The sequence below is a fragment of the Borostomias antarcticus genome (genome assembly GCF_949987555.1).
Source record: "Borostomias antarcticus genome assembly, chromosome: 19".
Lineage (NCBI taxonomy): Eukaryota > Metazoa > Chordata > Actinopteri > Stomiiformes > Stomiidae > Borostomias > Borostomias antarcticus.
In genome coordinates, this window is record NC_140252.1 from 7,954,990 (window position 1) to 7,966,628 (window position 11,639).

The window sequence follows — 11,639 nt, forward strand, 5'->3', positions numbered from 1 at the left end:
GGGTGTGCTGACGGAGGGGGTGTGTTCAGGGAGGTGGTGTGTTGAGGGAGGGGATGTGTTGACGGAGGGGGTGTGTACAGGGAGGTGGTGTGGTGACGGAGGGGGTGTGTTCAGGGAGGGTCTGTGTTCAGGGAGGGTCTGTGTTCAGGGAGGGGATGTGTTGACGGAGGGGGTGTGTTCAGGGAGGGGGGTGTTAGAGAGTGTCTGTGTTCAGGGAGGGGATGTGTTGACGGAGGGGGTGTGTTCAGGGAGGGTCTGTGTTCAGGGAGGGGCTGGGGATGTGTTGACGGAGGGGGTGTGTTCAGTGAGGGGGTGTGTTCAGGTAGGGGCTGTGTTCAGGGAGGGGCTGTGTTGTCTTCAGGGAGGGGGTGTGTTCAGGGAGGGGCTGTGTTCAGGCAGGGGGTTAGCCAGTGAGGGAGGAGAGGCCGGCCAGCCTGAGCGCAGGAAGAGCAGGGACACGTCCGCCCTCATCCCACTCATCTACACATGATGGCTGCATCCCAACAGGTTTGGGTCGCCTCCTTCCCCGCCTCTCCTTCCCTTGCAGTTTACTCAAAGTCCATCTGGACACGATGGGCGGTGTTCAGGTTGTCATAGTATGCTCAGCTGTGTTCAGGTTGTCATAGTATTCTCAGCTGTGTTCAGTTTGTCATAGTATCCTCAGCTTTGTTCAGGCTGTCATAGTATCCTCAGCTGTGTTCAGGCTGTCATAGTATCCTCAGCTGTGTTCAGGTTGTCATAGTATGCTCAGCTGTGTTCAGGTTGTCATAGTATGCTCAGCTGTGTTCAGTTTGTCATAGTATCCTCAGCTGTGTTCAGGCTGTCATAGTATCCTCAGCTGTGTTCAGGTTGTCATAGTATCCTCAGCTGTGTTCAGATTGTTATAGTATGCTCAGCTGTGTTCAGGTTATCATAGTGTGCTCAGCTGTGTTCAGGTTGTTATACTGTAGTATGCTCAGCTGTGTTCAGATTGTTTTAGTATGCTCAGCTGTGTCCAGGTTATCATAGTATGCTCAGCTGTGTTCAGGCTGTCATAGTATCCTCAGCTGTGTTCAGGTTGTCATAGTATCCTCAGCTGTGTTCAGGTTGTCATAGTATCCTCAGCTGTGTTCAGGTTATCATAGTATGCTCAGCTGTGTTCAGGCTGTCATAGTGTGCTCAGCTGTGTTCAGGATGCTCAGCCTGGTCTCCCCCCCTGGGGAGTGTATTGAAGAACCCTTCAAGCTCAAGAGTTGGAGGAGTGGAGGCTGGAGGAGTGAGTAGTGCTCAGACCTCACTACTACTACAGGACATTCTGAGAGTCATTCACTGCCTGCTGAATTAGAGGTTCAGGTGAAAATTGAAAAGCACCCACTTCATATGATGTTAATAACTGTTTGGGGTAATTTGATGTAAATGAACCATAAGCCCTTTTGATGAGGGCTCCAGGGGTTTCCCCTGACCACCCCCAGCCCCTCACTGCATTCATAGTTCAAACTTGGAGAAGCATTTTCCCTGACCAACACCATACGCACCTCCTCGCCTCTAAGAGAACGTTCCACTCCACCCTCGATGTAGAACGGTATCGCTGAGCAAACACTCAAACTCAGGTCTTGTATTCAGATTCTGTATTGAACAGTCAGAACTATGGAGTTATTATCCTGTCATAATTCGAGAGTGCAGTCTTTTAATTAAAGAGCACAGTTTTTAATCGAGAGAAAGACATTTTAATTCAAGAGCATAGTATTTTAATCAAAAGCAAGAACTTTTAATTCCAGAGCACAGTATTTTAATCTAGAGCAAGATATTTTAATTCGAGAGCAAAGTATTTTAATTCAAGAACACGCAAAATCAGTATACAGTATTCTGCTTTCTCTCTATACCGCACGCTTGCACTTAAATATACTCCGGCTCGCTCTCAGAATTTCCTTTGTGGCCAAAACCTAAGTCTGTGCTTATGGATATTTTCTCCTCTCTTTCAATTAGTTTGTGTTCGCTTCACAAAACTAGCCTGAAAACCCACCAATTAGAACGGGTTATGGTTTGACCAATGGAATCCTCACTGCCTCATTCTCATGGGGGAGGTGAATATCACAAAAAGCGTCTTTGGTACGTATCTGATGGGAACAGTGAAGGCTATCTGCTGCAGCCAGAACCATGGACCCTCACAATCCCCGTCCTCAGGTAAATCATTTGTAATGGATGGTGACAGTTTATTTTAGACAAACGCTAGCAGAGAATGCATTAGTACCAGTGGCGGCTGGTGACTCAAAAAACTGAGGAGGACAGAAGGAAGAGAGGCGAACTGCCCATGGGCGCCGGGGGGCACTTTCCCTTAGTCAGTTATTATTTGAAATATCAGCTTTAAAGTTGCACTGAAACGGACGTTTGAGATCATCTAACTTCCGTAGTTTGACGTATTTCCGATGCAAACAAGCTATGAGGGTGGGACATATGTTTAGAGGAATTTGATTGGAACATTGACAAGTAGACGGGTTTGAAGAACTTTAGAGAGATTCGATAGAAGGATAGCGTTGATTGACGGGTGGATGTCGTGAGATTATTGGCCTAAAATCTAAGGTACCTGTTGTCGTCACTGCACGTGACCTTCCGTTTTCCAGGAAGTAAGAAATTATATACTTTGATATAAGATTACAACAAAAGTAGAATTTGGTAATTTTTTTGGAATACATCGTTGAATAGGTGAACACTATGACTCATTATGTGAACCAAAATGGGACAGAATGCTTTTTTCATGTCAGTGCGACTTTAAAGTGGATTTACAGTCAATTTTAGCCTATGAAAAACTGAATAACACTTTATTTAACTACATGCAGCATTTATTTATCATATTCATGATAAAATATTACAAAACAACTATAAAACATTGTAAGCAATAGTTGTTGTAATGGATTGTACTCTTCTCTAAAGAGAGAAAAGAATTGATATTGGTGAGGTGCTGGAGAGGTTGGGTGATATATGAAAAAAAAAATTGATTAGGGGACACTGAGGTGTGCTGGCTCTCAAACAGTTTGTTGGCAAATAGATTTGACAACTGGACAATGGTATAAGTTGCACAGCAAATGCAGTATACAACAGTTCGCTCATGGCTAGCTAGCAATGGTACAGCTATGGGATTAGCACTAGCTCATTTGGGTTGCTGTCAAAGCTGCCACTCGTATGTTGCTATAGCCTACAATTATCAGAACAATATGAACATTCAGTTGAAAGTTTTCCATCCATCCATCAGGTTGTCATAGTATCCTCAGCTGTGTTCAGGTTGTCATAGTATGCTCAGCTGTGTTCAAGTTGTCATAGTATGCTCAGCTGTGTTCAGGTTGTCATAGTATCCTCAGCTGTGTTCAGGTTATCATAGTATCCTCAGCTATGTTCAGGTTATCATAGTATGCTCGGCTGTGTTCAGGTTGTCATAGTATCCTCAGCTGTGTTCAGGTTATCATACTATCTTCAGCTGTGTTCAGGTTATCATAGTATCTTCAGCTGTGTTCAGGTTATCATATTATCCTCAGATGTGTTCAGGTTATTATAGTATGCTCAGCTGTGTTCAGATCAGCATACTATGATCAGCTGTGTTCAGATTGTCATAGTATCCTCAGCTGTGTTCAGGTTGTCATAGTATGCTCAGCTGTGTTCAGGTTGTCATAGTATGGTCAGCTGTGTTCAGGTTGTTATAGTATGCTCAGCTATGTTTAGGTTGTCAGTATTCTCAGCTGTGTTCAGGTTGTCATAGTATGCTCAGCTGTGTTCAGGTTGTCATGGTATGGTCAGCTGTGTTCAGGTTGTTATAGTATGCTCAGCTGTGTTCAGTTTGTCATAGTATCCTCAGCTGTGTTCAGCCTGTCATAGTATCCTCAGCTGTGTTCAGGCTGTCATAGTATCCTCAGCTGTGTTCAGGCTGTCATAGTATCCTCAGCTGTGTTCAGTTTGTCATAGTATCCTCAGCTGTGTTCAGGTTGTCATAGTATCCTCAGCTGTGTTCAGATTGTTATAGTATGCTCAGCTGTGTTCAGGTTATCATAGTGTGCTCAGCTGTGTTCAGGTTGTTATACTGTAGTATCCTCAGCTGTGTTCAGATTGTTATAGTATGCTCAGCTGTGTCCAGGTTATCATAGTATGCTCATCTGTGTTCAGGCTGTCATAGTATCCTCAGCTGTGTTCAGGTTGTCATAGTATCCTCAGCTGTGTTCAGGTTATCATAGTATGCTCAGCTGTGTTCAGGCTGTCATAGTATCCTCAGCTGTGTTCAGGTTATCATAGTATGCTCAGCTGTGTTCAGGCTGTCATAGTATCCTCAGCTGTGTTCAGTTTGTCATAGTATCCTCAGCTGTGTTCAGGTTGTCATAGTATCCTCAGCTGTGTTCAGATGGTTATAGTATGCTCAGCTGTGTTCAGGTTATCATAGTATCCTCAGCTGTGTTCAGGTTGTTATACTGTAGTATCCTCAGCTGTGTTCAGATTGTTATAGTATGCTCAGCTGTGTTCAGGTTATCATAGTATGCTCATCTGTGTTCAGGCTGTCATAGTATCCTCAGCTGTGTTCAGGTTGCCATAGTATCCTCAGCTGTGTTCAGGTTATCATAGTATGCTCAGTTGTGTTCAGGCTGTCATAGTGTGCTCAGCTGTGTTCAGGATGCTCAGCCTGGTCTCCCCCCCTGGGGAGTGTATTGAAGAACCCTTCAAGCTCAAGAGTTGGAGGAGTGGAGGCTGGAGGAGTGAGTAGTGCTCAGACCTCACTACTACTACAGGACATTCTGAGAGTCATTCACTGCCTGCTGAATTAGAGGTTCAGGTGAAAGTTGAAAAGCACCCACTTCATATGATGTTAATAACTGTTTGGGGTAATTTGATGTAAATGAACCATAAGCCCTTTTGATGAGGGCTCCAGGGGTTTCCCCTGACCACCCCCAGCCCCTCACTGCATTCATAGTTCAAACTTGGAGAAGCATCTTCCCTGACCAACACCATACGCACCTCCTCGCCTCTAAGAGAACGTTCCACTCCACCCTCGATGTAGAACGGTATCGCTGAGCAAACACTCAAACTCAGGTCTTGTATTCAGATTCTGTATTGAACAGTCAGAACTATGGAGTTATTATCCTGTCATAATTCGAGAGTGCAGTCTTTTAATTAAAGAGCACAGTTTTTAATCGAGAGAAAGACATTTTAATTCAAGAGCATAGTATTTTAATCAAAAGCAAGAGCTTTTAATTCCAGAGCACAGTATTTTAATCTAGAGCAAGAGATTTTAATTCGAGAGCACAGTATTTTAATTCAAGAACACGCAAAATCAGTATACAGTATTCTGCTTTCTCTCTTGCACTCAAATATACTCCGGCTCGCTCTCAGAATTTCCGTTGTGGCCAAAACCTAAGTCTGTGCTTATGGATATTTTCTCCTCTCTTTCAATTCGTTGTGTTCGCTTCACAAAACCAGCCTGAAAACCCACCAATAAGAACGGGTTATGGTTTGACCAATGGAATCCTCACAGCCTCATTCTCATGGGGTGAGGTGAATATCGCAAAGCGTCTTTGGTACGTATCTGATGGGAACAGTGAAGGCTATCTGCTGCAGCCAGAACCATGGACCCTCACAATCCCCGTCCTCAGGTAAATCATTTGTAATGAATGGTGACAGTTTATTTTAGACAAACGCTAGCAGAGAATGCATGAGGAATAAGCACCGAAAAGCGATCAATTCTCACACAAGCAGGAGCCAGGCTGTGGATTTCTCCGATCCGGTGTTGCGACCCAGTCTCTTAATGGCCCAGTCCCAATGTCCACCCTTGCAGACTCGCAGACTTAAGAGCGCGCTCCCGCGAAGTCCGCGAGGGCTTAGGGGTGTCCCAATGTCAACTCGGCAAGTGCGTGAGGGCTCTCCGGCAGCCATTTTGAGCCCTTTATGGCCCCTTCCCGTAAGTCTGCATTTCTGCAGACTTAGCCCAAGGGAATTACCCACAGTTCATAGCGTCGTGACGTGAAACACGGGGTTACCTGAAGAACAGCCAATAAACAAGCACGGACAGATCAACCAACCGTAACGTTCACGTTACAGAACAAAATATGTTTTCATGTTTTCAGCTGGACTTGCTTATCTGCACAAGTAGCCTTATAATTATTCTGGTTTCATTATTTTTAAGTATGGGTTATTAACCCCATGGGTTTGTATAATGTGATTTGTTTAAAAATATGTAGGCTATGGTTATAATTTACATCGATTTCTGTTGCTCTAAATCATATGATTGCCCAGTTAAAAGCAGTATGACATTAATTACCCATTTCGGTGCAGTGTTCTTTGAATTTAGATTTCCAACATGAATATGGAAAGAGTTGTGAGGTGCAGGAATGTGTATACATAATATATTATCATTCTTAAAGGAAAATGCTCGTTTTTGACAACCTGGACCTTATTTACGACATATTATAAGAAGTTTGACTCACCGAGATCACTTTTGTGTTGTTCGGAGGCCTGTAGAAGAAATTTAAAATCCAGCGCGAGCCAGTATATCCATGTAATGGCGTCGGACGGGGCAACGGGAATGCAGTTTCTCAAAATCCATTTTCGGCCGCTAAACGGTTGTTTTCATCGATCAGATTGGATGAATCGACAGTTGAGATTCCTCAACGCGAGGCATTGTAGTGGTTTTCAAATACGAGGTCTTTAGCCTCTGTAATATGATCTTTACACGCCTCTCCCCCACTTGCTCCAGCACGCATGCGCACAGGCCAGCGCGCAGACTGGCTATTCTCCGGCTCACATTCTCTGCGCTACGATCGGATTGTTGCTGACGAATGACGACGACAATATTCTCGGCACCAACAACGATCGTAGCGCAGAGAATGTGAGCCGGAGAATAGCCAGTCTGCGCGCTGGCCTGTGCGCATGCGTGCTGGAGCAAGTGGGGAAAGGCGTGTAAAGATCATATTACAGAGGCTAAAGACCTCGTATTTGAAAACCACTACAATGCCTCGCGTTGAGGAATCTCAACTGTCGATTCATCCAATCTGATCGATGAAAACAACCGTTTAGCGGCCGAAAATGGATTTTGAGAAACTGCATTCCCGTTGCCCCGTCCGACGCCATTACATGGATATACTGGCTCGCGCTGGATTTTAAATTTCTTCTACAGGCCTCCGAACAACACAAAAGTGATCTCGGTGAGTCAAACTTCTTATAATATGTCGTAAATAAGGTCCAGGTTGTCAAAAACGAGCATTTTCCTTTAAGTTAATACTTTTGGATTCATCACAAACAAGAATCACAGGCAGTAATGTAGTTCGCATATGACCACAAAATGAAATGATTTCAAGTTGAACAAATGTTTTGAGGTTAATTAGAGAGTTCTGATAATGTAAAGGGGATTTGACTCAGCCAAAATTAATTTACACGAAGGCCTACAAGAAAAACATGTACAATTTAAAATTTGATTTAAAAAAAGCCCCACGCCCACAATAGTAAGAAATATGTTTTCACGTCAACGTAATGTGATGTCACAAGTGCTGTCCCATTCCTTTTTATACCACTTCGAGCCCTTGCAGCCTCGCGCACTCGACCACTTTACCAGGTGACGTCAATAAGTCTGTGAGGGCTCAGCGCTTGAGGGTTTAGGGGGGACATTGGGACTGGGCCAATGTTTTGGACGAGTTGCCGACAGTTTGCCCCTCCAGCCAATCTGGGCGCCTGCCTATGCCGTAGCCTGACGTGCACCTCGTAGCTAACGTTATCGGCAATAGCCAGCCAGTGGAACTGTCGTGTTCAGACGGCTCTAGCTCAAAATGTATTTATGTCAGCTTAGATATTTAGATGGCTAGAATCAAGACAAATAGACGAACAGTTTGATGTACAATATGTCCCATAATACTTTCGGATGTATTATATTATGGAGCTACGAACACACAAAAAGTCTCCAATGGCACAGGGAAGAGAAACACAGACATCAACGCCGACCCAATCGGCCTTCACTGTGGTAAATCTGGAATGTGATTGGACTAACAAAATGTCAATATCTGAATCCTGTTCAGACAGGGACGGAGTACTGTCCTCCCTTGCGGTAATTTTTCTGCGTTTTGGCCAATCACAAATTAGCAAGAAAAAAGGCATTACATTGATTTAAGAGAAAAGAACCCGCCCTAAGGGAGGCTAGCCTCCCTTCCATAGATATCTATGGGTCCTCCAGCTGCATGTTATAGATGTCACTGTTGGAGCTTTAGAATTTCAATAATGGGTTTTTATCCATAGGGAAAACCTGCTTTATGAACAAAACTGAGATCATATTAATTATGAATAAATAAATTCATATATTTATATTTTAATCCCTCTCTTCTCTCCAAAAACTGAGGAGGACTGTCCTCCCCTGCCTCAATGGACGAGCCTCCACTGATTAGTACTTGGCCTTGACAGAATCTGTTAATCTGGGGGGATTATTTTGTTGTGGAACAGGCTAATGGTAGTAATTTAGCTGGATAAAGTTAGCTGCCCTGCAGTCAGCCACTCACTGGGGATACAGCTGTAGTTAATGTAGCACTAGGACCCATCGAAACTAACTAGCTAGGTTAACTGGGAGATTAATTTGGCAAGATAGCTAGTAATGTCTTTGTTTTTTAACTACTGTTAAATTAGTTTGGTAGTGGTTGTTTCCCTAGTAGTTGCGTTGTGCTATCATTATTAGCAAGATGTGTAGCCTATGCCCAAACAAGGACATCATGGAATCAGCTGAAAATTATCTCAAATCAAGCAGCAACATAATGACTGTCCAAATTTTCCAACTATCCTTTTAATAGGCTACAATAATTTACACTGAAATAAATATTTACACTGACACACAAACTAGTGTTACTGCTAATCCGTGATAGGTTATCCAGACCACATAGTGTTTATTATTGGCTTCAGCAGTGTTTGTCCTTGTTGCCAGGAATAATTCTGTCAATTTCATTGCTATTTTTTCCTAGAGGACTTGCTGAGATATCGTCTGTTGGGGAGGTTGCTCAGTAAAATACAGTACATCCTCTGCCATCCTGCCGTAGAGCTGGACTTCTTCTTCGTTTGGGTTTGATGTGTCCTTTCCCCCCCAGGCTCGGGCCGAGGGGCTATCCTTTATATCCGGGCACACCTCCATATTAAATAAATCCATGAATAAATGAAGACATGTAATGCAATGAAATGCTTCAAGGCAAGGCAATTTGTATTTATTTGTATAGCACGTCAGCAACAAGGCAATTCAAAGTGCTTTACATGAGACATTAAAAGTATCAAGACAAAGTGCAAGAAATACAAAAGGTCATATAAAATGAATGCAATAAAAGGACATTTAAAACAAAATGCAGGAAAAATAAAATACAGGAATGAAAGGTGCAGTGTATGAATGAATAATTATTTGAATTAATGAAAAGCAGCGGAGAAAAGAAAAGTCTTCAGTCTTGATTTAAAATAACAGAGGTGCAGCAGACCTGCAGTTTTCTGGAAGTTTGTTCCAGATATGTGGAGCATAAAAACTGAACGCTGCTTCTCCATGTTTTGTTTTAACTCTGGGGATAGAAAGCAGGCCTGTGCTAAACTGCGCAAAGAGAGCTTCTTCCATGCGACCGTGGAGTCTGTCCTCCTATACGGCTGTGAAACTTGGACCCTGAAGCCTACCCTGCAGAAGTCTCTGGATGGATGCTACACCAGAATGCTGCGTGTGGTGCTAAATGTCAACCAGAACGAGCATGTTACCAACAAGCGTCTGTATGGGGGGCTACCAAAGCTGAGTGAGAAAGTGACATCCAGGAGGATGAAACTTGCTGGCCACTGCCACAGACACCATGAACTCCCAACCAGCAAGCTGGTGCTCTGAGAGCCAACACACGGTCACCGATTAAGAGGACGTCCCACACCAACATATGTGGATGTACTGAGGAGGGACGCAGGAGTGGAGAGTTCTGCGGAACTGTCTGGATGTATGGAAGACCAAAATGATTGGAGACTTCGCTGTCAAGCTCATCTGAGGATGACCTAATGATATAGTCTACAAACTATACAATAAAGAGCATTTATTGGGACTTACGTCTGGGACTTCTTGAAAGCCCAGGAAAAAAATTGCTAATGATGACGATTTTGTTCAGCCGGTGTTCTGAAAAGTTGTCATATAGCCTACCTCCTCAGGATGACCTACGGCCCATTATGTTATGTTCAATGCATGGGTAGCGCATCCTGTCAGGTAGGAAATGTTGAAAGGCATTTCGAAATTTCCTACATGACAATACGCTACTCATGAATTAAACACAATATTGTTTTAATGCAGCCATGATGTATAGGCCTACATAAAGCACGTTGGTTGTGACACACTAAATAGAAGGGGGCCTTGATTCATTACCTGTGTCTACACTACTATGGGTCTAGAAGGCCTCATTGGATTAATCAATTCGCCTAACAGCTGTTGGTATCCTATATAGTGGTGGGGTAGCCTACAGACAGCCAGAAAAGTCATATGCCATCAAATTGCTCCTTAACATAAGAAAATGTTGCTCCTTTACATAAGAGTGTTGAATTTATATTATGGATAGTCCCTATATTTGGCTCAATACAATTTTAAAAGACAACATTCCCATGATGTGTTATGTAGGCTAGGCTGTAGCTGGGGCCTTCTCTGTGTTTTTGTCCAGCAAGTAGAACTGCAGAGAGAAATACTTCCCGCTGGAGCTGACCACCTTGGGGGAGGGGGAGCCTCCTGGAAATGACCTGTGGGGAAGGCTTCATTTTAGTTTGATATATAATTTGATCTATTCCGTTAAGATTGCACGCTTTTACTACACTGCCTAATCGCTCAATTGAAATGTTTGAATTGTCTGGACTGTAAGAGCCACAAATACTCATTATTCCAATCGTGTTTCAAAATGTAAAGAACCTTTTCCTGCTGCACTGTAGACTGTGCTACTGTCGGATGCTGTGCTGCTGCTGTTGCTGTTGCTCTGTGCTGCTGTCTGCCTCTGTGCTGCTGTCTGTCTCTGCTGCTGACTGCCTCTGTGCTGCTGACTGCCTCTGTGCTGCTGACTGCCTCTGTGCTGCTGTCTGTCTCTGTGCTTCTGTGCTGCTGTATGCCTCTGCTGCTGACTGCCTCTGTGCTGCTGTCTGTGTCTGTGCTTCTGTATGCCTCTGCTGCTGACTGCCTCTGTGCTGCTGTCTGTGTCTGTGCTTCTGTATGCCTCTCTGCTGCTGACTGCCTCTGTGCTGCTGTCTGTCTCTGCTGCTGTCTCAGCTTCTATGCGATCTCTCAACCAAGCAATGAGTCTTCTGCTGTCCTCGTCCATGACTGCCTGTAGATGGACAAATGTGATTTGTCAACATGTTTCAGACGAGGCCTCCAAAATCATATTCTACCTGGCCTCACATGAAGCCTCCGAAATCATATTCTACCTGGCCTCACATGAAGCCTCCAAAATCGTATTCTACCCGGCATTGGCTGTTTTAACATCATGAATAGAGACGTGTGTTATGCAAACTTAACACCTCATATTTTGCACTGGACTTTTTCATTTGTTAATCAAGTTTTACTAAATCATCCCACACCACATTTATACAACATTGCCATTGAAAAGCGAGAAAGCGAAACTCCTGTAGGTGCACATAGCCAGGCACAGTTCACATACACTGCTCCCTGACACACT